At 42.5% G+C, this 27,694-nt stretch overlaps 1 long non-coding RNA gene across 1 annotated transcript; it reads right to left on the bottom strand.

Moving 5' to 3' along the window:
* Positions 1-4,401: 4,401 nt before the first annotated feature.
* On the bottom strand, positions 4,402-27,453 carry LOC139051995 (uncharacterized). Its single transcript, XR_011509649.1, has 3 exons — positions 27,337-27,453; positions 23,968-24,160; positions 4,402-4,519 (listed from the first exon to the last, which is right to left on the bottom strand). It is a non-coding gene; the product is annotated as an uncharacterized lncRNA (long non-coding RNA).
* Between the last annotated feature and the right edge of the window lie 241 nt (positions 27,454-27,694).

Raw genomic sequence — 27,694 nt, forward strand, 5'->3', positions numbered from 1 at the left:
CGGCGAGAACGGCGTCGGGGTCAACAGCATCCGCCAAGGTTATTGGTCAAAGATTATACTGGAGTGTGCAAGGACACCGATGACGCACGAGCGCGCTGCTTTCGAGATGTCACAATTGACAATTTAACTTGAAAGAGCGTAGGTTAGGGCGTGTTGGTATTGCATAACTGAGGTTTTTAGCGCACGAAAAGGGACGAGAGAGAGAGGCAAGACGCGGACACAGCGCTGTGTTTCTCGCGCTGTGCCTGTGCCTGTGGACACAACGCTGTGCCTCTGTCTCTCGTCCCTTTTCGTGGGCTAAAAACCTCATTTATAACAATTCAAGTAGGCTACCGCATACTTAGGGCTAGCGGTGCGAATATTTGGTTAAGTTTCTTTCTTGTGCTTATTGGAGAGAGATATTAACCGGCAAGCAAATGCAACCAAGGAATTTATGCTAACATTTAGTCGCATTCGAACATGCGCAAAGGAACAGACCTAAGCTCGTGCATGTCATTCTCCTTATTTCACGCATCTCGATTCTTCAACACGCGCTACCTTACTTTAGTTGCGCAACAAGCAGCGTCTTATTATTTTGTGATTGTTCGTGCTATTCTTCTCTCTCCAGCCCGTTCTAGATCGAACTTCGTACGAGCCTATATGAGGCCGCTTCAGGTGAAATAGTTTCACTTCCTAAAAACTTTCACAAGGAGCGGGACTGCGAGGACAACATTCCAGCACTTGAGTGCGCATACACATAGAGGTTGAAGATCAAAGCATTTTAAAATTATTCCAAAGGAAAAGAAACAAACTTTTGGAGCACTAATTTCCATATTTGGAGCACTCTAAGTGGCATCCTAGCCTTCGGAGCTGCACAATTCAGATATGAAGGACGTCTATGAAATAGGTGATTGCAAATATTACACTACTTTTCCTTTTGAAGAGGAACGCCGAAGGGTTCTTTTATTAAAAACAGCCTCTCAATTACAAGAAAACCGGTTCAACACTCTATGACTACATCATAACAGTCCGGAAAAATAGCAGATTTATAAGCACCAAGTAGAGAAACAAAAACTGAAGGTAAAAATAAATCAGTAAACAGCTGCGTTATATGTGTTTTCTAGACTGACCAGGTGCCATGGAATCCGCATAATTCGAACCGGCGTAATTCGGAATAAGGAATGTTTCGAACTGAGTCTTGGGTCTCTCAAAGTGGCAGGCACTTGAATGGAGCAGCCATAATTAATCGAACACATAAAGACACGAGGCGGTTAATTTAATCCAAATTACACTTCTTGCCTACCTTGTACCACACAAATGTGATAGCGGAATACAAATATGAAACTTTGAGTGATGCTGATACGCGTGCACTTGAGAGAAAGAGAGAAAGGGAAAAGATGCATAGTAAGGAAGGGAGGTTAACCAGAGGTAGTTCCGGGTGCATACACTGCAGGGGTTAGCAGTGTGGGGATAATGAGAGAAAGAACAGAGCGGGAGGGAGAGAGAAAGAGCGATGATCACAAACAAAAGGCATACACTATATAGCGGCAGGGGCCGGCGTTCTTAAAGTTTTTCACGAGGCGCGTAGACCACCAAAAATTTAGTAGCGCGCATAAAACCTTCTGCGCGGAGGCTCTTTAGGAGCGCTGGCATGGAGATTTTAGTTCTGATGGTGGACGATTGTTCAATTGGTCCAGCACCTAGCACTTCAGTTGCCTCTCGGCACGATCGCATGGCCAGACACAGAAAAAAGTGTGCGAGTGTCTAATCACAGCTGTGCGTGTAGCATAGGGAGCTGTTAGCCAATGGCGTCCACTTCATGTTTTGGGCCACTCTATACTGGGGTCACGAAAGTCCCTGGGATGCATTGTACGCGTATGTGGCTCTAGCATATGTCGGAGCGCCACGTTAAAGAAACTAAAGTACACGCGCCATAGCATTCGATAGCATGATCCAATATTTCAAATTTGTGCACGGTGTTAGATACGGGACCTTTTCTTGAGCCTGCTTCCAGTACACAAGACCACTTCGAATCGCGTCACACCAAATTAAGGAGCGCAGAAGCACATCTACACGGGCCGGAGGCGCAGCACGTTCAAGCAAGTTGACGTCCCCCACACTGTAAACAGGTTTGACCCTTTTAGGGAGTTTTGGCCTCGTTGCATAACTCAAGCCCTTAAGGGAGGACAAGATCCTCCCTTCGAACGGAGTTTTTTTTCACCTCCTTGTGTTTGGTGGTTTTATGGGGAATTATGGGAGTTTTTGAATTCTCCTTTAAACACCAACCCCTGAGCGGTTGCAGGAGTCTTTATGGGGAACGTTGGGAGTTTTTCATTCCTCTTTTGGACACCAGCACTATGGAACTTTTTATGAGGAGCTTTGGGAGCTTTTACAAGTTGACATGGGTATTTTATTTTGCTGCTTATGGGAATTTATAGGAGAAACGATGGGAGTCCTTACGTACATTTTCGGAAACGTTTGGCTTCTTAAGGGAGTGTTGAAGGAGACCTTTGGGAAATTATTTTGCCTCCTTGTAGGAGTGCTTAGGTGTAAACATGGGAGCAACTGTTCCCATATTTTGGGAGCTTTGCTTAAGGGAGCAATTATGGTTAATTTTGAGAGTTTAATTTTTGCTTTTTATGGGAATATATAAGAGAATGTTTGGGAGTTAATTTTTACAGCATTAGGGAGCTGTTTTATTAAGGGAGTTTTAAACAGATGTTTTGGGAGTGCATTTTAGCTCTTTATTAGAGCTTTTACAGGTAGGTCGGGAATTTATTATGCACCTTTTGGGAATTTTACGAGGTTGAAGGGAGTTTTTTGTGTGTTTAGTAGATTGTGTCTAACGAGGTGCAAAAATTATGACAAAGCAATAAAATGTCTGGAAATTTATTACAGTTCCAGAATCAAATGTGCCAGCATAATATTACAATCAATGACTATTAGCATATTGAAAGTGAAATAATTCAATAAATTGGATACAAACAAGCAAACCAGTTTCGCAGGAAATTCAAGCATATTGCAAGCTTCAGTGATGTTGAAAATCCACAAGTGCAGCCAAGACTGAAATTGAGTGGCTCAAAACATAATGAGCTATTGGGCAGTCCTTGCAGGCATTAGAACAGGCCACATTTGTTTTTGCACGTAAACAAGCATGCTACAAAAAATGATGCAAAGGAGGCCAGACAGCACCAATGACCTAGAACATAATGAAAGTACTTTTGAATACCTATGCTATTTCTAATAGACATCTACATACAACTTATTCTCTCATGTAACACGCAGCTGCAAAGAAAAGCCGAGGTAGTACCGCCCACTCTGAATCAATTTCCTTAGCACTGTGCAGTACCTGAAATTCAAGCTTGCCAGCTAGAGAACATGACAAGTTCACAGCAAAATGGGGCATAATGTGATAACAGTAGTCAAACAGGTGATATCTCAGGCTGAAGTAAATTCAACAAGGGGACTAGTCGTCAGGGAAAGAAAACCCAAGCAAACAATTTCAGCTCACTTACATGCCTACACAGATGCCACTACGTAGGTTCTTGTTGTGATGCCCCATGACCTAAGTCAGCATCAAAGAGGTCCATTAAAGAGTGGCACACATGCAGTGGCACACACCCAGTGTACATACACAAGTTTGTGTCAAAAAAGTTCGTTGAAGAGCTGCATCTACCCAGCGGCCCCAAGTGATAACCAATGGCCACAGTGACACACCCATGGTAGCCCCAGGGGGCACGTACTGAATTTCCACAGCTATAAGGAGCTTTTTCAAAGTTTCTTGCCTCAGAAGACGCCTCGCATTATATAACCGACATTGACACAAACAACAAGATCACTCATAGAAATCGGTGTCAGCAACCTCCCAAACTCCCCTACTTCTACACACCTTGCTATCCCTAACTAAATCCCCATGTTGAGCATTTAAACTTTCCTCACCCTCCCTATGCACTCAGTCATTTTGCTGGATATCCATGAAGTGGAGAAAAGTGAACTATATAAATAATGCCAAGGAAAACAGTTGTTACCCTAACAAAGAAGTCCCCTGCTCAAAAAAATTTCTCCACCTGATATAACGCTTGTTCGACCTCTGCTGACCACCTTCGGCTGAATATTGCATATCACACAAAGCAGCAATTCAACTATAATTTTTAGTTTTATAATGAAACAAAAATTTCCAATACAGGAATCCTGAACAGGAAACTGTAAGTAATAACAATAATACAGGAACCCTTAACAGTATCCATAAGTGTGAAATTTTTACACAGGCAAAGAGGCCAACATTTAGCCACTAGGGCACACACAAGGCATTATTACAAACGTTTTCTCTGCAAAAAGCCCTAACACCCCGACGCCAGGTGGTGTCTTGCGTGGAGCCATGCACGCATTTAAAAAATTAGGCATTTTGTATTTTCTTCTTCCGCAAGATCAAGGCAGGCAGGCTGTGATGCTGTGCAAGCAGTGGTGGCATTCAAAATGGAAGGAATCCACACAAAAAGCCATGGTACTGTTGAGATGGCAGTGCATGATAGGGAGCATCCTGAAAAACCAAACGTAAATAGATTATGTACTATTGTATTGCAAACTGACACCACATGAATATTTAAACACAGCATCACGAATTATTCAACAGTGCTGGGCCATTCAATGCTATCACGCCAAGTGTATCTTGGCCACCTCAGATTTTAGGAAAAATTACAGCCCATTGTACCTTAGGACAGAAAGCTGATCTAGTTGCTAAGGATTCATTATGCAAAAAAAAGGTGAGGTGTGCAGACACAAGAGCAGAGAAGTGGACAACACGAACGCATTGTACAGTTGCAGACTGGATGAAGTCGAGAGTATGACAAAAGCCCGTCTGGTCGGGATGATGCAGACTAAAAGGAAGAGGTCCAGACACCGACCAATATGGCTTAAAATAGTTATTTACGTTTTGGCTCCATCACGGGAGCCTTGTGAACAAGACTCCCAGGGGGAGCCAAAATGCAAATAACTATTTTGAACTATTTTGGCCAGTGTTCAGACCTCTTCCTTTTATGTTGCAGAACGCACACACAGAATACTTTGTGAAAATTTCACATCGTGTGAGCATCGTTATCTTGTAGACTAAGGCTGAAACATTACGGCACTGACAAAGCTACAAACAAGTGTTTCTATGAATGACCACAAGGCTTTCCAGAATGTTTCATTAATTGAGATGGACCATTAATGTTATGTATCTGCAAAGAGTATCTTCTTATCTGACTTGATTAAATATAATAGACCTTCGAGCAGTTTCTGAAAAGTATTTTCATCCAGCTAGGGTGGTTTGTAGGTACGAATAACCAATTTAGGAACCACTATTTTGTATTGAAGAAAGAGCTTATCATTAAAAGAACCTATAGCTGCATGATTAAAAGTTTCTGAAATTTTGAATCAACTCTATATCTGCAGAAGCTCTTTAATTAGGTATTAGGATGCCTAGCAGTACTAACAATGAAAGTAAATGACAACACATTAAAAAACGAATAAAATGAATGTGTTCTTGATAATACAATATGTTGCCTTATTATACACAGATAATACAAAACACCAGCAGTAATGCGCATATCTTCAGAGTGCACACAGTTTACCAACGTAATAAATACAGGTCAACATCATAAAGCGACACAGGTACTGGGGTTTTTCTTTCACATTGGCCTGAAAAACTAATCACTTGAGCATTCAGCCATATTACAAACAGCACCTGCGTGCATGAATTCAAGAAACTTTCAGATGTGCAAAATTGTTTAGGAGCTTTTAAGCAATGGGCATTACACTACTATTATGGGTAATTGGTTGCCTGTAAAAGTGGTAAATTAGGTGAACTGGTAGTTGTCCTTCTGGTGAAGGATATTGCAGAAAATGTGAGGAGAAAAACATAGGAGCAATTTGGAACCTATGAATGCTAAGAAAGAAGACAATATGCAATGTTACCATGCTGACAGACAGTCAGATAAAAGATGATACAAAGAAAGTTAAATACAGATTACACAGATGCAAGCATTCTGCTTCTTTATTGCTGCAAAACTCGGCAGTTACAGAAGTGCTTCATCCCCTGAAAAATATTTTAGCAATACGTTCACTATGGAGTTCCATTGAGGATGCATCAGATTTGCATGCTTCAAGTGGTTTGAGCTACTCAGAGACAGACATCTGGCTTCTAAACGCAGGAGCATGACGAAATACTGCAAGTGTTCCAGAAAAATGCTTACATGGTAAGGGAAATGACAAAAACAAGAACGTGGATGAAAAGACCAAACTGCCCCAAAGTCAAATTTTAGCAATGTAAGGTTTTATGGAACATAATTACAGTTCTAAGACAAAACAAAATACCAACATGATGTGCAGAGAATGGGTGTGGGAAATGAAATGACCTCACTAAACAATGACTACATAAATAAAAACGACACATTTGCAGGAAATTTCACAATAAACGACATATAAACTGTGATTCATGATGCACCCATGTCATACATCATATTGTTCAAGTAACCAACTTCTTTATTCAAGACCCCTGTAGAAGGTTTGTTAATGCAGTTATTGGTTTCTTGGATGGAAAAGGCCTAGTATGCAAATCTGCACTTCCCTGCCTTATATTTGCAAAGTGCATGTGTACAGTCAAATTTTGGCACAGTTTGGCATCTTTTGCAATGTTTTGCGAGATATCCACATACTGTTACCATCTACATCTGTGCACGATGCTCCTGCAGCCTGCCATTAACACAAATACTGGTTTATCCTACGTAACACTTTCCGCTGAAGGCATTAAATGCACTCAAAGGTGCCCCAAAGACAAGTTGAGCATTCTGCGCAGGTTAGCAAGGTCTGAAAAACTTGCAGGACATTGTAAAAGATGTCAATACATGGCAAAATACAACAGCACAAAATACTCAAAAGATATAAGGCTAAAAGTGTACACTGATATATAAGGGCCTTTCCAGACAACCCGATAAATGCAACAGCACACCTTCTATTGAAATCTCGAATAGAAAAATTGATTACTTGAAAAAGATGTATGGTACACGCAAAATAGAATGAGTGATGTATCTTATATGTCGCATATAGTCAACTCTTGCTGCAAATGTGAGCCTTTCATGCATGCATATAATCGCACTCATATACTAAAACAAGTTCATGTGCAATGCTCATCTTGTGCATTTCATGTGCTTCATCTTATAGTCAAGTAACTGTTTCCTAATGCCAATAACCAACTCTCCCAGCTTTCAGCAATAGTATGCAAGATTATTTATTCTTAGAAGCATGATAGCATGAAAAAACAAGGAGAAAGACCTATCAACCGGACCAGCACCAACTACAAGCTGATTTTGCTCTCGGATGGAAACGAGTATTACTAACCATAACCATTATCAATGTTTCAATGAGGGAGTTGGTGAACCCAGAACTTGCATGAAGAATAACTACAGTAGCCATCTGGCTGCGCATATGAGCCATGGGTGTTTCCCTATCTTCCAGCCAGCACATAAGGTTAGTTGCAAAGAGCCCTGACAGAGCTGAGAAGGACGTGATTGAGGTTTTCCACATTAGCAAACAAAGATCGACATATGTCAAAAAATAATCACCATCTCTTGTCAGATTCGAGTAAATACGGTAGTCACCTAGCGCAATGTGTAATGAATCGAGGGTAAATGCTTTATAAAAAATTACATGTTTTTGACGAGAGAGAGAGAGTAAAACATCTTTATTAATAATATTTGAATGGCGAGAGCAGTCCTCCCACACTGCTCTTGCCATTCAAATATTATTAATAAAGATGTTTTACTCTCTCTCTCTCTCATCAAAAACATGTAATTTTTTGTAGAGCATTTACCCTAGATTCATTACACACATTGCGTTAGGTGACTACCATATTTACTCGAATCTAGGCCGACCCCAATTCTAGCCGACCCCCTAAAGTTCGAAGCCAACAAAAAAATATACTACCTCGAATGTAGGCTGAACAAAAAAAGCGAGGACAGCATTCACAAAATGCAAACAGCATTTATTGAATCTGAACGTGCAGAGCTCATTGAACGTTGTCGTCACTGCTAGACTTTTCGCTGTGTCCCTTGTCCCTGTCACCTTCAAACAGTGCACTATCTTCGGTACCGTCAGTGCATTAGATATGCTGCACTTTTTAAAGGCGTGCATGATCAATGTGCCTGGGATGTCATTCCAGGCTGAGCTACCCAGCCCACCAGCTGCGATAGCGATGCACGTTTGATGTGGCCGTTTCCATTAGCATGTGGTCTTCGTCAGTCCACCAGTCCGTGTAATATTTCAGCAGACGATCCTTGAAACGTTTGTTGATGCAGACATCAAGTGGCTGCAACTGGCCCATCATGCTGCCCCGTATGACAGCGAGGTCCGTGTTCGCTTGTGCGAGTGCAGCCTTCACATTGTCGGTCAAGTGCCCACGGTAGGAGTCGACAACAAGGAGCGAGTTCTTTGTCAAAAGGGCTCCTGGACGCCATCGCCACACAATCTTAACCCACTCTTCCACAATCGCACCCGTCATCCATTCTTATTTACCTGCACAATGACATTTCTTGGGAAAGTTTCTTGAGCAGGCATGGTCTTCCTTTTAAATATCATATAAGGAGGGAGTTTATGTCCATCAGCTGTGCAGCACAGCATCACAGTTGCGCACTGCTTGACGTAGCCCGCAGAGCACACCTTCACCTCCTTGGCACCCTTTTCATTCACTGTGTATGCCACTGGCATATCAAAATACACAGCCGCCTGGTGGGCGTTGCCGATTTGCCGAAGGTTGTGGCCTGCCACTTCTCTCTTTCGCAGCACGTAGCACTGGAAAGCTATCAGCTTTTCTTCGAAATTGCTTGGCAGCTTCTGGGTGATTGAAGTGCGACGTCGGAGGCTGAAGCCAAAGCGCTTCATGAATTTCTGAAGCTAGCTCCGGCTAGCTTTGAAATCCTTTGGCATTAGGCCTCGCTCCCTCGAAAGCTCCCTAGCTTTTGCATGGAGCACTTCTGTTGTCACTGGAAGGGCAGCTGCCTCTGCGTCCAGACAAAGTTGGCCAAAACTGTCTCCACTTCGTGGTAATGGCCTTTCTTTGGTCCGCTAAAAGCCATCCTCGTACCAGCGCACACAAAGAGCTGCTGTCGTCCCCTCCAATGACGGACGTTTTTCTCGTCGACGCCGAAGTCCCGCTCGGCTTGAAGGTTTGACGATGCCTCTGCAGCTATCACAACTTTTCGCTTGAAAGCGGCACTGTAGTGTCACCTGCTTGGTGCCATAGCAATAACACCACGCCGCACACTGATACAGCTGACACAACACAGGTCAAAATGGCAACCTCGCTTGTGTACGGCTGGCTACTGGCATGGCTAGTAGCGGCTGCAATACTGACTTTTCTAGATGGCGCTAGCTGTGTACCATATTTAGCAGTTTCAATGAAAAACTGAAGTGTTTTTTTCCTCTTTAAATCCTTGAATCTAACCCGAACCTAGAGTTAGGAATATGATTATTTGAAAAAAAAATAACTATCGGCCTAGATTCGAATAAATACGGTAATTTGTTTCGCTACTTTTCTTAGTGCCCCATACAAGATTAACCTTTTCCATGCCAATTTTATTTTCAGAAAACCAGCGAAATTTCCAAACTATTTTTATGAGCTATTCTTTGTGAAGGGTTTCCTTACTGCAATATTCACAGTTTGTTTACAACTTTCTGCTGTCTTTTATTAGCTGACTTTCATGTTTTTAGGTTGCAAACAGACAAGGATGCAGAAACAGTCTACATGAAGCACATATTTTGGAAGAAAGTCAAGCGTACCTTTTTTATTCTCTATGAAACATGTTCTTCCAGGAAGATAGGGGGTTAACCAAGGGCCCCGATATTTATTAGTCATATCATAAAAAGGCAACAAGCACTAACACCAAGGACAACATAGGAGAAATTACTTGAGCCTAATAAATGAAATAACAAAATGATTAATTAATGGAAATGAAAGTGGATAAAAAAACAACTTGCCGAACGTGGGGAACGATCCCACAACCTTTGCATTTCGCGTGCGATTCTCTACCAATAGAGAAGAAATAAATGAGAAGAAAGGGGGTTAATTGCGGGGCCCAATTTTGTTTAGTCATATCATAAGCCAACAAACACTGACACCAAGGACAACATAGGGGAAATTACTTGAGCTTAATAAATGAAATAACGATGCGATAAATCAATCGAAATGAAAGTGGATGAAAAAACAACTTGGCGCAGGTAGGGAACGATCCCATAAGTTGCGGCAAGTTGTTTTTTCATCCACTTTCATTTCCATTAATTTAGCCTTTCGTTATTTCATTTATTAAGCTCAAGTAATTCCCCATATGTTGTCCTTGGTGTCAGTGTTTGTTGGCTTCTTATGATATGACTAATAAAGATTGGGCCCCCAGTTAACCCCCTTTCTCCTCATTTATTACATAACGAGGGTCTCAAATCCGGCAACATTGATGCCATCAAGTAGTATGTGTGGGTTTCTTGACCGGTTGCCTTCACCCAAAAAAGATCACGTTCTCGTGACGCCTGCGGCAGAAAGTGTGTTTCACGTCCACCGCCATGGTCTGTGAGTCGTGACGCTGGATAACACTCGCAGGGTTCTACAAGGAAACATAAATACCCAAGAGAGTGGACGGGAAACGGCGCCACAGTAGTTCTATTGGTAGAGAATCGCACGCGACATGCGAAGGTTGTGGAATCGTTCCTCACCTGCGGCAAGTTGGCTTTTCATCCACTTTCATTTCTATTAATTTATTGTTTCGTTATTTCATTTAACCTGAAGTAAGCTCCCCTATGTTGTTCTTGGTGCAAGTGTTTGTTGGCTTCTTATATGTTATTGCAGGTGCGGCACGATAAGTAAACCGCAGAGTAGTAAGCAAAAAAAGTGTTTTTTTCTAAACAGGTCGCTAGGGGCCCAAATATTGCTCCCAATCATTAGTATTAAGTTGAAGCTTCAAACATGAGTTTTTAGCTTTCCGGCTTCTATTCTTTACTTCAGATGAACAAATACATGACATTTTGATATGATATGGGATTCTTGCACTGGACAGGCAACCTTTGTCATGCAGCCACCTCACTTTGCACGGTCATTTTTAAAACCCATGGAAACCAACTTCTGCCCAATTTCTGCTCACTGCACCCTCAGATATCATTTTGTTCAGAAATTGACATCACTCACACCAAGCTGATGAAAACATTGCCGCTTGTACATGGCACTGAGTAGGTAAAATGAAATCACTGGACCAGTCAGACTCATCACTATCCCAAAAAGAGTGAATGTGGCTATAATTGCACTCCCTCCAAGAATAAAATCGGGTGGTACTTGGTGCGAGCACTTTCAATGTGTTTTTTTGTGCCCATTTCTGCGCGCTATATGTCTACTAGTATGTCTGACTTAGTAGCTTAAGCAGAAGCTCTGCCATAATATATGTTGTCCACTGTAATGTTATTAGCCCAAACGATGCTGGTAATACAATGTGAGCTATATAACAGGGACATAAAAGTTCTTTGTATCTTTTATATATTTTATCTTTGTCGCATATAGCACACTTCTGCTGGTTCAGGTGGGTTACTAGAAGCGAAGGAAATAGTTTAGCTGAAAAGATGTGTTCTTTGCTCCAAAACAGCAATACTATAACTGATGAATGCCCGTGTAACTTGGCTTTGACTGTTCTGAAGACCAAAGCAATGAATATTGCACAGTGCCATGCAGCAGTATTTACACCATGTCTTGATTTCCCTTCAAGAGCATCTCTTCCGATCACCTGAGGGATGTTTTTAGCACACAAAGTGTCTCCTTGTTGGCTTTTGACTTTTAACAGTTAGCAGAATGCACATAGAGAACTGGCAAGTGACCAGCCATAACATACCCGCTGTGGGGGCATAGTAGCTATGGTGCGGCGCTACTAAGCCCAAGGGCTTGAATCCCAGCCACAGCGCCGCCACATTTTAATGGGGGCGAAATGCAAAAATACCTGTGTACCGTGCATTGGGTACATGTTAAGGAACCCCAGATGGTCAAAATTAATCTGAAGTCCCACACTACAGCATGTCTTAAAATCAAATTGTAGTTATGGCATACAAAACCCTTGAATTTAATTTTTATTTGTAAGCCATGACGTGAGTAGCTAGGGATTTGCATTTTTTGTTTTGTGAGGTTGACTCCGGGAGTTCTCAATCAGAGCTTCTACAAGATGATGACATCATTTTGAAAAGTTGGCTGCCAATATAGAAACATACTGCCCTGTGGTATCATCATGCATTAAAAAGGAAGTGCGTAGTGGAGCCAACCATATGAACAGCAAAGCAGAACTTTATGGTTTTACTTCTGATAGACCCAGTGCAGCCTTAGTTGTACAGGCACAAATTTAAATGACAAGCCTTGCTCATCCTCAGTAGGGAAATGGTTAAGTGCATTTCGCTTCCTAGTTTCAAGTTCTGCAACTAAAATATACAATTATGTTCACTTTCCTTTTTTGGGGTGGGGGCAAAAACTGAGCACAATTAACTAATCACTTATCTATCATGCAAGCGATGTTTGCCTTTCTCAGTAGTCTATCTAAAGACAGAAAACTAGGCTCAAGTGTTTTTATCTCTAAAAGAAGACAAGCTTTTATATGGCAACCTATCAACTTGAAGCCCACAGTAGTAGTTCAGCTTCTATGCCATCTAGCTGTTGAGCACGAGTCAAATAAAAATTAATGCAAAAGTATTAGTGTTCCATGCTTTTAATGCACGGTAAAGGGACACTAAAGGAAAATAATGAGTTAAGTTAGATTGAAGGTTAGCCTTTCATAATAATAAATTGATCATTTGTAGCAAGAACAGAGCTTTTCTAAGCAAGAAAATTAGAGAAATGGAAAATCAAAGAGCACCAACTAATAAATTGAACCAAATTCTGTAGTTTTATGTGCCAAAACCACAATATGATTATGAGGCATGAAGTACGAGGGAATCTGGATTAATTTTGACCCCCTTGGTTACTCTACTGTGCATACAATGAATGCACAGCACACATGCATTTAACACCTATCAAAATGCAGCTGACACACCTACAATTTGATCATTCACCCTCAGGCTTAGCAGCGCAACATCAAACAGCACAACTCAGAGCCCATGCTTGCAGGCAACCTTCTGCAGTGAGTGCGTCACTTGGTGCTCATGAGGCAGTACTTCCAGCTGCTTCAGCTGCTTTTAAGTGTGTGCACTGCTGGCTTTTGCTGTTTTAAAGCCCTTAAAGCCCAACTACAACAAAAGTTAGGGCTGCGTAAAAAATGATTCAAACAGTGTAAATACAAAACAGCCTTCTAGCATTCTTGATAGCGAGACTGAAATGAATGCCACTATTACCAGTAACTGGCAGTGAAGCATGACTCAGATTGCAGGGCTCCTTAGTGTGGCCTACGAGATAAGGGACCACCTGCAGCTGCCTGCAGTGTGATAAAAAACCTGGAGGCGATGTGGACTCTCAAAAAAAAAATTATGGGGTTTTACGTGCCAAAACCACTTTCTGATTATGAGGCACGCCGTAGTGGAGGACTCCGGAAATTTCGACCACCAGGGGTTCTTTAACGTGCACCTAAATTAAGTACACGGGTGTTTTCGCATTTCGCCCCCATCGAAATGCGGCCGCCGTGGCCGGGATTCGATCCCGCGACCTTGTGCTCAGCAGCCTAACACCATAGCCACTGAGCAACCACGGCGGGTGATGTGGACTCTCGTCATAGCCACTAACCACCAGGTTCATGCGTCATCTGCTAATACACTATTAAAAGAATACCAAAACGAAAATTAGACAGTTACCAGCCCCGCAGCTTTGCCAAGATCACTACAGTAGTATTTACTACTCATTTATTACCAATTTAGCAAAAGTGAAATTTCTTTGCATTTGGAATTTAAGCTTTTGCAGTAGGAGTATTGAAGTGTGATGATCACAATGCTCCTGTGCTTTGTGACATTACATCACTACATATTTGACAAGGCCATGGTTCTAAGTGTTTTTAGATACATCGATATCTTAATTCTTTTACAACCTAACTCCAATATGACACATGAGAATACAGTAGATTACATTTGGAATCTTTTTAACGAGCATGGAAAAGCACTAACCTTTACACATGAGACACGCATGGCGAAAGCATTGTTAGCAAACTCCCACGTGCTTTAGATAATTTTTCACCTTGGTCAGTGTCAGTTCTGTTTTTTCCCTTAACTCTTCCTAACTGGACAAGACTTCGTCAGACTCAACTTCATTAAACCATTGACAATGCACTGCATATCTTAGATAAACATTTGATGGTCACCCTAAAGCATGTTTCCCGAAGTTACCAACCAAGAGCAAAGAATGGTTAGCTACTGTATGAACCAGCCTACACCCATGTTAAACCAACTATTGCCCCAATGTGCCTTGAATAGGCTCTAAAAATGTGTATTCACACAATGCGCAGTAGCTTTTGTGCTCAGGTTGGCAGGTTCATAGCAGCTGGCCTCCCTCACTCATCATCGGAATCTCAGAATCCCTACTGCAAAACCTTCAGGAGTTGAAAGCAGCAAAAGACAAAAGCGCGCAGTTTGAAGCAGCCAGAGGCACTGCCTCAGAGCACAGCAGTTGCACTGACTGAAGAAGTTTGATGACAAATATGGGGCACCATTTGTGTCGCTGGTTCCGAAGAAGCCATCTAAGCTTTGTTCCCATGCTTGAGTGTAAAAATACAGCTGTTTTTAACAAAAGGCATGCAACACCGTTCATGAATTGTGCCACTTGAATGGTTTATCAAATAACCTCTTACTTCTGGTAAGCTCTACACAAGCAAAATTGGACGCTGCACTGATGAAAGGGCAAGAGAACATTTGCAGAATATAAAAACAAAGGAAGACCAATGTAGGTGAGCATTGTAACATATGCACTTGTCATCCCTCACTTGTAATATATTTTTGGGAGTAGAAACACGAATGCACAACTGATATCATAAGCTCTTAATATCAAAGAGTGGGAGTGTCTGTGTAATTATTCATTTTCTTATTTTTTTCTATTTCTCACAAGTATGTGTATGAATGTTTTTTTGCTTTCGGTTTACACAGGTTGCTTCACCTCAATTTGTTTGACCCTGTTCCCTTCTTTGCAATCCTTCATCCCTCCCCCTCTTTTATGAACTTCCAGAGATTATATGAATAGGTCCTGCTTTCTTAGAAAACATGGCACACTGGATTGGCAGTGCCTACCACTGCATGTAAATTCTTTTGTGTTTCTGGTTTTTATCTCAACTCCTGAAAGAACCCAACATGAGTAGCCCCTTTCCTCTCCCCTTCTACCACAACTCAAAACCTCGCCTTGTCAATCCCTTCCATTTACAGTCTGCCTTTTTTTTTCCATATTTGACATCCACTACTCTACACAACAAACTGGCTTATACGGATTTTTGCTCATTTTATGTCGCATCGATTTTTATTTTAAAAGATTTCTGTTCTCATATGTATTGAAGGATGAAGTGGCACAAGCATATCTAGAAATTTTGGACAATGCACCTTCCGCTATTGTCGGAAGCTATGTGTCGTGATCAAGTGACGAGCATACAACACTTTTTTTTAAGTGACAACTGTATAATAGGTTACATATGCAACGCATGCAAGGCTACATGCTGGCTTTGCTCGCATAGTCTGGGCCGCTCTCCCAGAGGCATCGTTCCACATCTCACATGATGGTGTACGTAGCGCCATCTTGTTGCGGTGGCGCACACATCTCCCTTGCTTTAGAGTGGCCCCAGCCATAAGTTGAGCAGACTTGGAGCTCTTACTTCTCACGTGCTCTTCGAACTCTTAGTCCACTTCTTGTGAATGCTCCAGGTTGCGATGGCTGCAAATGCTTACTTGTGCATCGAGTGAGACCACTAGCTGTGCTCACCGCATATGAACGTTAAGTGTGAGCTGGCCCAACTACTGTCCCTGTTGCAGCTCCGGACAGGATATGGACGGCAGTCTGTGGTTGAATAGGGTCTTTTTCCAAAGTCCTGTGTTGCCACTCGTATTACTTGCGCTGCTTGACCGTATATGCTTCATTTCTTTTCTTGAATGTCCTAGTGTTCCCCAGTGGCTTCAGCATTCTTGGTGCCACTGGCACATCGGTTCTGAGGCATTTTCCTATGAGTTCAGCAAGTGTGAGCCCTTCTTTGCCTGGAGGTCATGATGAGCAAGCAGAGCCTTTTGAATGTTGGATGACTTCTTGAGCAACTGCTTAGCCATCTGTACAGTTCTTTCTGCAGCACCGTTGCTCTGGTGTAAGTAGGTGCTACTGGTTACATCGCATAATTCCCATTGCTTGACGAACATGCTGAATTGTGCCAAAGCGAACTAAGGACCGTTGTCCTGTCATATAATAGCTGGTGTCTCAAAGTGAGCGAAGATCTGGCTCAGTGCTTGAGTTATGTTCTGTGTGGTAGTATGCCTCAACTTCATGTGTTCAAAGAAGCACGAGTAATAGTCCACCACTACGAGGTAATCTCTCCATTCTCAAAGACATCAATTCCAATCACTTCCCATGGGTGTTCTGAAAGTGGAGTGTGTATCACAGGCTGTGTCTGGTTTACAGTGCTATTGACAGACAGGACGTTTTGACACATAACTCTGGATGTGTTGGTTAATATCTGGCCACCGGACTGACTGAGTGGCTCAAGCCTTACATCTTCCAAGAACCTGACGACCAGTATGCAAGCGCTAAAGCACATCACTTTGCATATTCAGTGGGATGATAACGTAACTGCCTTTGAGTAAAATTTCATCCACCAGTGTCAGTTCATGGATAAATTCTGCGTACCTCTGCACTTCTGGCGGCAGCAACTTGTTTGGGCCATGACCTACAGTAGCCCCTGACCCTTGCTAAAACGGGATCATTCATTTGCATGGCCTTTATCCTCTCTAGCAAGTCTTGGGAGGCAGACGGCAGTTCCATTGTAAGAATTTCGTGTTCTATGATGGCCTCGCTGATGGTCCCTGGGCTGCTACTGCCTGTTTCTTTCTGCAGTTTCCTTGAGAGCACGTCAGCAGGGCATATTTCCTTGCCAAATATGTGGGAAATGGGGTAATCCAGCAGTCTCATTCGGACCCGCTGCAGATGTGGACTCGGTTCACCCAGGCAGTTTGATGACAGCAGAAGCACTAGCGGCTTATGGTCTCTTTCTACATAAAACTGCAGACTTACCAGGTAGCAGTGGAAATGCTTGCAGGCCCATGTAACTGCCAGTGCTTCTTTCTCTATACAAGCATATTATGTCTCTATGTCAGAGAGGGACCTTGAGGCACAGTCAACTACAAGCCTACGATCTTCTGTCTCTTGTAGGACTGCCCCAAGACTGTAGGATGATGCATATGCAGACACAGTGAGAAGACTAACGGTTGTACTGGGTGAGCACCGGTATCGTCGTCAATGGCTTTTGATGATTAAGCATGACTGTGAAGCAGATCATGTAATGGTTTTGTGAGCTGTGAGAGCCTTGGAAAAAACAGACCAGGTGGCGGGCCATCCCAAGAAGGAACACACTTCTACATCCTTCGTCTGTTGGTTCTGCTACCTGACAGCACATTGACCTTTTCAGGGTCAGCAGTGATACCGTTTGCCAATACAATGTGTACAAGGAATTCCACAGACTGCTGGCGAATGAGAAGAAAGGGGGTTAACCAAGGGGCCCGATGTTTAGTAATCATATCATAAGAAGCCAACGAAGACACCAAGGACAACACAGGGTAATCACTTATACTTACTCAATGAAATAAATTATAAATTAATGGAATTGAAAGTGGACGAAAAAACAGCTTGTCGCAGGTGGGGAACGATTCCACAACCTTCGCATTTTGCGTGCGGTGCTCTACCAATTGAGCTACAGCAGCGCCGTCTTCTCATCCACTTCCTGGGGTATTTATGTGTTACTACTACAATAACCCTAGGAGTGTTAGCCAGCACCACTGCTCACAAACCTTGGCAATGGATGTGGAACATCCTTTCTGCTGCAGGCGTCACAATTACGTGATCTTTTTGGGTGAAGGCAAGTGGTCAGTAAAGCCCCACATGCCAACTGAAGGTTTCAATGTTGCCGGATTCGAGACCCTTGTTATGTTATGAACGAGAAGAAAGCAGGTTAACCAAGGGGCCCGATTTTTATTAATCATATCATAAGACACCTACAAACAAAGATACCAAGGACAACACAGAGGAAATTACTTGTATTTACTAATTGAAATAAAAAATTACAAATTAATGAAATTGAAAGTGGATGAAGAAACAACTTCCCGCAGTTCGGGAACGATTCCACATCTTCATATTACGCGTGTGATGTTCTACCGATTGAGCTACCGTGGCACCGTCTTCCCATCCATTTTCTGGGATATTTATGTTACTACTAGAACTAACCCTGGGATTGTTAGCCAATGCCACGACTCACAAACCTTGGCGGGGGATGTAGAGCATCCTTTCTGCCGCAGGCATCACGAGTATGCGATCTTTTTGGGGGAAGGCAACTGGTCAATAAACCCACACATGCTACCTGAAGGCACCAATGTCGCCAGATTCGAGAACCGCATTATGTAATGAAGAAGGGGGTTAACGAAGGGGCCCGATTTTTTTACTGCTGGTGTAGTACACACTCTCCTGTGTTTAGGGTGATGCCAGCTTCTTGCAGGCGCTGAAGTACTTTGTGCAGTCATGCATCATGTTCTGCCTTCGTGCGGTCAAACACTATTATGTAGTCTTGCAGACAGGCTTGGCCGTGCAGGCCTTCTAGCGGTCTTAGCATTTCCCTGTAGAAAAATTCAGTTGCTGTGGAAATTCCGAAGGGCAATCGGAGGAACTTAAATGGCCAATTGGCGTCAGGAAAGTGTTGTACCTCTAGGACACAGGTAACCAGTAACCAATAACCGGCCCTTGCGTCAATTTTGCTAAACCAGGCAGCTCCGGCGAGTTTGGCCAGGCAATCATCGACGGTGGGCACTAAGACTCGTTCTCACAGAACGTTCTATTTCAACCTTCCAAAGTCACTGCAGATTTGAAGCTTGCCTCCTTTATTTTTCGCAACTACCATAGGTGCACGCCACTCTGTGGTCTCTTTGACCTTTATGATGATACCCAGACTTTCCATTCTCTCCAACTCACATTGGACACTCGGCAACATGGGCAGAGGTACTCGCCTCGAGTACATAATAGCACACTGCTTAGCATCAAGGAGTAGCGATATTTTGTAATCGGTCTGTAGCCAGGTAGAGGTAGCGGCATAAAATGTTGGCTGAGTCACTGACCTTGCCTGCTGACTCTGCTACTTTTAGGAGACTTGGAGGACATTGAAGGACTTGATTGCGGGACGTCAAAAAGTGCGTCATGCAGCTAGTCTATTACATAAATTTCTTCTTGACACAACCAGCCATTTCAGCACAGGGTCGCAGTGAAGTCTAACCGTTGCTATTTTGGTCCAGTTGGGTCCGAGCAGCTGTTCATTTGCTTGCTTCATGTTGCCCATGACTTGTTCGTCGTAGAGGCTTGTTGGCATTAGAGTTACATTTGCACCAGTGTTTACCTAGAACTTCACTGGCAAGCCATTGACCATCACATTGATTTTCCATGGCCCAGGATCCTGTTGGTCAGTTAATTGTCCAAGTAAACCTCTTCCAAAACAGCTTGGTATGTGCTTTTTGTTCTGCTTTTTGGAAGCAGAAAAGCATACGGCAGCAGTGTTCCTTTTTACTGCAGGCACTGCATGTTTTGCCATTCGCTGGGCACATAGTGTGTGATGGTTAACCATAGGTGTTCTGTTGAACCGTACCACTTGCATGTCTGTGCACTTTGGTCACACTGGTTTTTTCGATAATTATTTGACTTTCCTTTGCTCTTTGAGAAGCTGTGCATGGTGTCGACAGCTTCAAGTTACTGTAGCTGTGGCCTTAGGTCCTTTGCTGCTGTTTGATTGTCACCATGTTGTGAGCAGCATTGACAGCGGCTTCCAGAGTAAGCTCGGCGTTATGTTGCAGCTTCTCACTTACCTGTGCGTCTGTAGGACCAACCACGAGTCTATCACAGATCAGTTCCTCTTTCAGGGCACTGTACTCAGAGGCTTCAGCTATTCTGATGAGTTCAGTGATGAACATATCGGCTGTCTCATGCGCGTCTTGCTTCCGGCTGTTGAAATTTGCACACTCGTATAACACGTTCATCCGTGGCAGTAAATTTTTTATGAACACTTGCATTACTGTGTTGTAGTCGAGTTTCTCAGCATCACAGCGCCTGAGCAAGGCTAGGACGTCTTCTGCTTCACGACCCATGGCATAATGAGTGTGTTCACTTGCGTCTCGCCGTATTGCTTCTTTAGTCTGGAGATGGCTCTATAGCACTCCCATCTCATGGACCACTGTTTCCACACCTCGGGTCGCCAAAAATCAAGTTTTTCCGGCAGTTCGATGATGAACGAGTTGAGCGAAGCTGCGTGCTGGGCTGTGGAAACTGTAGGCGAAGCCATGGGTAGCAAAGTTTCGTATTCACTGCACTTCGCTGCATGTGTAGACTTCTACTTGCGTGGTGCACTTCTCACAGCGTTGTCGAGTATCCCACCGCTGCCTCCATGTCGTGGCCGGATGACGAGCATACATAATTGACAAAACATAAGTGCTAACTGGAGACTGTTTACTAGGTCGCATATGCAAAACACGTACGGCTACATGCCGGCTCTGCTTACACAGTCTGGTCCACTCTCCCCGAGGCATTGTTCTGCATCTTACATGACCGTGTACGAAGCACCATCTCATTGCAGTAGCTCACACGACACAGTGTACCAGGGTAACTCAATGAGCAGCAACTTCAAAAGAAGTATACTTCGGAAGGCTGCTCAAGTTTAAACAACTCTCAGTTAACAATGTCGAGATGATTTGCCCTCTCATTAACATGCACATTTATGCCACTACACCGTAACCTCTTTGCTACATTATAGCACAGTCTTGGTCCGAATTAAAACACTGATATAACACAGCAGAAAAGTTACGAATAAGAGCCATAAATACACAGAATATTAGAAAGGCGTGCACTCTCATTCTTGCTAACTGATCATTTGTTGAAATTCTGGCAGTCTTCTGAATTATAATTTTTAAATGGGCTGCCCATTGAGTTACGATAATGCATTGCAGTGAAATTTGATAGATGGCCGCAGAGCGAATTCAACTATTCAGTTTCAACCACAGCTAGTTACCCCTATGCTTTTCTTGGCTTCAGTGCCTTTATTTATCCCGCACTGCCCGGGGGCGTGCAAGCAGGGGGGTTACAACTTCGAAAAAAACACATCTTCATTCGCACAGCACACTTGGTCACAAGATAATCGATTCCACTCTGTTGCAGTTTGGGCAAAAAATGACAGCATAAAGGTCCATTCTAGTTTGGTATTGTCGAATTTTAAAGTCATGATCTGTTCTCTTAGATACATGGTGCGGTGGTTTAAAATAGGTGTCTCTATTATTTCCGGTTTTGTTATTATATATGCTAAATAGCAATTTTAGTCGCAGTTTCCATGGGCGAGACGAGAGCGCTTCCCATCCGAGCTCACTTTTCATTGCAGTGCAGCTCTCCTCCCGCTTGTATCACCCACGAACGAACCTTCCCGCTCTGTTTTGTATTCTCTCGATTTGGTCGATCAAGGTTTTCTGATGAGGGTCCCAAACACAACACGCATACTCCAAGATCGGATGAACGAATGAAATATAAGCAGTATTCTTTAGGGCAAAAGTTGAAGATTTCAAATTTTGCTGAATAAAATTTAGCGCTCTGGCAGCATTTGCAACTACATTACTTACATGTGCGTTCCAAGAACAATCACTTGAAAACATCACACCCATATATTGCTGGTCAATAATATCAGTGTTCAAAAAATAACGCGTTTCTATAATTTTCTTTTTTTCGTGAAAAACAGATGAACACATTTTTTTTTATTTAGTTGGATTTTCCACTTCTCACACCATAAGAGAATGTTAGTAAGATCAACCTGCACATCGATGAAGTCCTGTTTATTTTTTATTTTTTATACACTATACAGTCGGCGGCAAACCAGCGTAAACGCCAAGATATCCCGGCAGGAATATTGTTAATAGAAACTAAGAACAAAAGCGGCCCTAAAAAAAGACCCCCGAGGAACTCTCGATGTGACCTCGACACAAGGAGAAGTAGCACCGTTCAGTATTATGCATTGCCGATGCTGCGACAAGTAATTGGCAATCCCGTTACACACTCCTTAACATTTGCCTCATGAAGTTTTTGAAGGAGCAATGAGTGACAAACCATGACAATCGCCTTTCGAAAATCTAAGACACAATGACTTTGCCCGTTCTCATCCACCTGAGCGACTGAGTCGTGATAGAATTCAATTAGCTGTGTTGTACAGGACAGTTCCTTGCGAAAACCATGTTGATTATCAATTAATATTCTATGTTGTAATAAATGTAACATTATTTCTTTGTACAAAATATGCTCTAATATTTTACAGGAAATGGATGTTAAAGAGATAGGCCTATAATTGTTTACATATTTTTTTGGACCACCCTTATGAACCGTAACTACATGTGCCATTTTCCAATCATCCGGCAGCACTCCAGTAGAAAGAGATCTAGTGTACATTAGGTAGAGGTAAGATGCGATTGGCCAGGTACAGCACTTCAATATGTGGGGAGAAATACCATCTGGGCTGGGGGCATTAGTTTCATCTATACTTTGTAACAATGATTCGATACCACCAACACTGAATTCGACAGGTTGCATCATGACTCAGCTCTCACATGAAATTTTCCAAAGGTTGTTTTGGGCAAGCAATGCAGAATAAAAAAATCATTAATGCAAGCTACCTTAGCTGTATCATCGGATAGGACCTTATGATGGTGAACAATTTCATTTACTCCCGTTGAGTCAGATCCGCATCCTCTTACGTATTTCCAAAAAAGCTTTGGATTTGTTTTCATATTATCATTAAGTCGATTGAATACGGACCCTTTCCAATGTGAACTTTAGTTTTATATTCATTAGTTACTTTGACCTGCTTCTTAAACTGATAACTGCTTTGTGTTCTTTTGAATGCGTTATATACTCTTCTTTTCCTTATTAACCTCAGGATACTAGGCTTCACCCATGGTTTCTTAGTTTTTCAGCCCAACTGAATGGACACTCGGTACATACTTTTCTGTCAGTTCTGTAACTTGCTTTAAAAAGAGACTACATTTGTACAACATCAGAATTCTCACAAAGATAATCAAAAACAGATAAATGAGCAAATAATTCCTGTGAAATGGCAGAATAATCACCTTTATCAAAGAAAAGCCTGTTGGCTTTATATGGACGTGATTTTAAAAAAATGAAACCCATTTTCCTTCTCATTCATTCTTGCGGGGGTCTGAAACCTCATAGCCTTGATGCCTCAAGGTAGCATGCATGGGTTTATTAACCACATGCCTGCTCACTTCAGTTCAGGTGTTACACGACACCATCATGCAAAAAAGGATGTTCCACATCTGCCCACCACGGCTCTAAATGGCGCTGGCTAACACTCCCAGGGCCACGTATACCACACATAAATACCCAAGTCAGCACAATTGGTAGCGCATCACGTGTGTACTGCAAAGGTTCTGGGTTCAGTCACCACCAGAGACAAGGTCTTTTTGTCTGCTTTCATTACTTTCTTTCAATATTTTCTACATTTCAATTTTAACCACAGCTAATTACACCAATGCTTTTCTTGGTTTAATTGCCTGCGACCTTTATATAACCAGCAAAAATAAGGTAACAAGAAAATGAAAAGAAATAAGTGGAGGACAGGGTCATCAGTGTTCAAAGAAGCACCTTCCTTTTTGTATCTTTAACCAACACTTGCGCCCAATAGGCAACTCCTCTGCCTGCACATCAAATGACAGTGCAAGAGATGCAGCTGGAACCCACACTCAAATATATGTACAGCATACCAATGCATCTTCTCCGAAGGTAGTGAAGAGCACAGGTGCCTGTGGAGCTGTGTGCCACGGTTCCTCTTGCCAACCCATGGAAAGGAGCATAAGTGATACTGTAGAGCTTGCCGCTTCAAGCATCGTTCAGGTAGCCATTCATTATCCTGCACGTAGTATCCAATGTATTGTAGATATCGAGGCAGCTTCAGTCCTGCAGCAAATAAAGTGATCAGTTCTAACCAAAATGTTGAGATGCAGGCACTTTGGCAGACGGATGCTAACATGTTGAAGTTTCTGAGATGCAGTCATAATTTCGTTAAACATTATATGGGCCACTCATGCAGGGATGGAAGCAGTCAAAGAAGTTTTGGAGCAGCTCTGAGAGCAGCAAATTTGACACACTGGAGCATGAATTGCCCGTTTTGGAGCAGTAAATACATGTTTACATGAGTAGCTTGGTAAAGGTCAATGAGTGAAATACAGGCATATGAAGAAAAGGTGTTGCTTAGTTTACTTTACAGAGCACTATTTGATTATGGCAGATCAGTTCTGCGGAAGCCTGCAAGGCAAGTAAAATTCATGACAGGAAAAATTTTCACCCACCCTACTTTAGCATGAAGCTAAGAAGGAAACCTGTACATGTTTCTCGAAAACCACCATTAAATTACATACTGGATGTGACAACTAACTGTGGCCAAGAAAAAAATAAATGAGTGCTTTCCATGAACATCGCCCCCGCTATTTTGATAGACTTATGTTAGTGCTACTGAAGTTTCTTTTTTTTTCGTGGTGAACAAGCAGTTAATATGCAATTGTAACGAATGTTTACTTTCTTACTTATCCAACACGGTGCAAATGCAAAGATTGTGGAATACGCCGAGAAATGACCGATAACAGTGTTACAACGACCTAGGTCAAGTGTGGTCTTTCTTTTTTCCGACAAAAAAAATACAAAACACGCAAATTTTTCTTTAGTAATTCACCTGACAATGCGCCCCGCATCAGTAATGTAAGTGGTCTCAGACGGAAACAGTGCCATCAGCATACTGCATATATTACCAATGTGCAAACCTGGGGCACAGTCTTGTAAAGGTTCACAAAGTGAACGGTTACCATGATTGCGCTACTTCATGTTTGGTAGGGACTGTACTTGCACGCCAAAAACTACTGACATGTCGAGAAAAAACTGCAGCTGCTCATTCCCAGTGCCCCTATTTGGCAAAGTTTGCGGAGAGCTTGATGCAATATTTGGTGCGCTGAAGCGTTGTCATGGTCAGGACAGTTTATTTTCACCTTTTAGTTATTTCACGGGCTTTTTCTCGTTAAAGGAAGTCTTCACAAATCCTAGGCTGTTTTAAATGCTGTTACCGGCCATTTGTAACCACCATACAAAACTTTTTCGCTTCTCATCGATTAGGTAAATTTAAAAATTTAGCTAATGAAACATGTTCGTACACACTGAACGAGAAATATTTGCAGTGGCTGCCATGAACAACACTCATCAAGGTGTCCATCAACACCATTCGAGTAGTGTCCTCTGGTAATTTTTAATTCTTGGCAACCTGCAGTTGAGATAGCAGAGTATCGCAGAATAAATGTCAAGTGACGTACTGGTCATTGCATGTTTGCCGGTATTTTACGCAACTTTTGACACACTGGTTGGAAAAAAGACATGAACGGGCATGCTGATTGCACTTGAGCTGTGGTATACAAGTTTCCCTTGTCGTGCAAGGCATCTACATTAGACAGACGGGAAGGGGTATCAATGATTGCTTGGGCAAGCATAGTTACAACCTTCATAAAAGTTATTGAAGTAGGTCCCTTGCCATGCATTGCAAGACTTGTGGATGCAAACTAGTTTTTTTAAAGAATGTGTCATCATAGGATGCAGTCGCACTCAAGTGATGCGCGAGATTATTGAGGCTAATGCCATTGCCAAATACATTAGGATGTGCGTGAGTAAACCCTCCTATCTTTATCAGACAAGGTACTTTACTTTCTAAGTTGGTCGGCACATTTTCAATGAACTGCAGCCATATGCTTCTAGTAAGGTTGTTGTTTCAATCTTTTTCTCATGTGTGCTATGAGTGGCGCATATAATATGCAGTAGGGTCATGGAATAACACCAGTTGAAATTTAGCACTCATCCTCCTGTCACCTGTACATTTTCTTTCATGCTCAAACTGAGTTATGCTAAAGCAAGACAAGAATCCATTCAGTCAATTTGTGCCTTCGAACCGGTTCAGTGTCCACAGTGCATGATGATGCTATTATAGAGGGATATTGAAAATATCGTTTATTTTCTTTGAATAAATAAAGTTTAGTATTAAGTTTCACACTGCATTTTGCAAGTTTTAATTACCCTAGTATAAATTTGTATTCTAGAATGTGAAGGATGAAAAAAAGCATTTCCAACCTTAGACATCTCCAATGAGATCTAATCACTACAACTTAGAGGAAAGGCGCTACGATCTCAAAAAGTCGCAGCTTCTATCCGCGGTTGTTGTATATAAATGCATTACGTACCGAGAGAATATGATCAAATCTTAAAGCTAAAACTAAGGTAAAGGCTTGTACCAACACGCTTAAACAAGGGAGACCATATCAAGACACATAGTGCGGATCTAAAAAAAAATAAATCATGGAGTTTTACCTTTTAAAACCACGATCTGATTATGAGGCACGCCATAGTGGGGGGACTCCGAAATAATTTTGACCACCTCGGGTTCTTTAACGTGCACCTAAATCAAAGCACACGGGTGTTTCCGCATTCCGCCCCCATCAAAATGCGGCCGCCGTGGCCGGGATTCGATCTTACGACCTCGCGCTTAGCAGCCCAGCACCACAGCCACTATAAGCAACCACGGTGGGTATAGTGAAGAGCTGTGAAAATTTTTCCTATACCAGAAATAAGTTTTTGGCCAGGGACTCAATAACCGGGGGAATCGCGCCCTGTCTGGCGTAAGGTCTGGCGCTGCTCACAGTGCCCCCTCAGCAAACCGGGACATTAGCACGCGAGAACGAGAGCACCAAGTCCGGCCATGGCTGGTAAACCATATGACGATACATTAACAAAATACACAGTAACTAAAACAAAAGGACGAGTAAAAACGAGACGTGTCGTTTTTATTTAACTGAAATATCTTCGCGCCTCTTCCCCCCTGTACGACATAGAGGTTACACAGTTCTGCTTATTCCATATCAGTAGTATCGTCTTACATCATGCATGCGCACTGAGCACATGAATACGTTCTGGATATCGCAGAAGGCGTTGTTCACGACGCGAGACTCACGATAGCGAAGTCAAATGCGATCCTTTTAGAAATAAAGAAAAAAATTGTTTGCCTACGACAAACTTTGCAAACAAGAAATAAAATATAAGCTTACCAAAATGCTTCGTCCAGGTTGGTGGTGGAGTTCGTTGGCGTTCACCGTTGCGCATTACGCTGTGTTGTTAATCACGCCGCCTTCGCTTGTAGGCGTGAGAAGAGCATCAAAGTATTATTATTTTCTGTCAAATACTGCTGCCTCGTAAGTACAAACAGAAAATTTTGCGCTGTCTAGCCTACCCCGGCATACCGGCACACAGCAGCTTCCCGCGCTCAAATCTCGCTGTGGATTCGAATTCGCGCCGGGTGCATTTCGATGAGCTGTTGTGGCGCCACCTAGAAGAGCTTAAATATGGACGGAACGAAACAAAGTTCTAACATATGTCCGTCTAGATTTCTTTATATTTATTTATTTA

This window comes from Dermacentor albipictus, unplaced genomic scaffold (genome assembly GCF_038994185.2).
Source record: "Dermacentor albipictus isolate Rhodes 1998 colony unplaced genomic scaffold, USDA_Dalb.pri_finalv2 scaffold_17, whole genome shotgun sequence".
NCBI lineage: Eukaryota > Metazoa > Arthropoda > Arachnida > Ixodida > Ixodidae > Dermacentor > Dermacentor albipictus.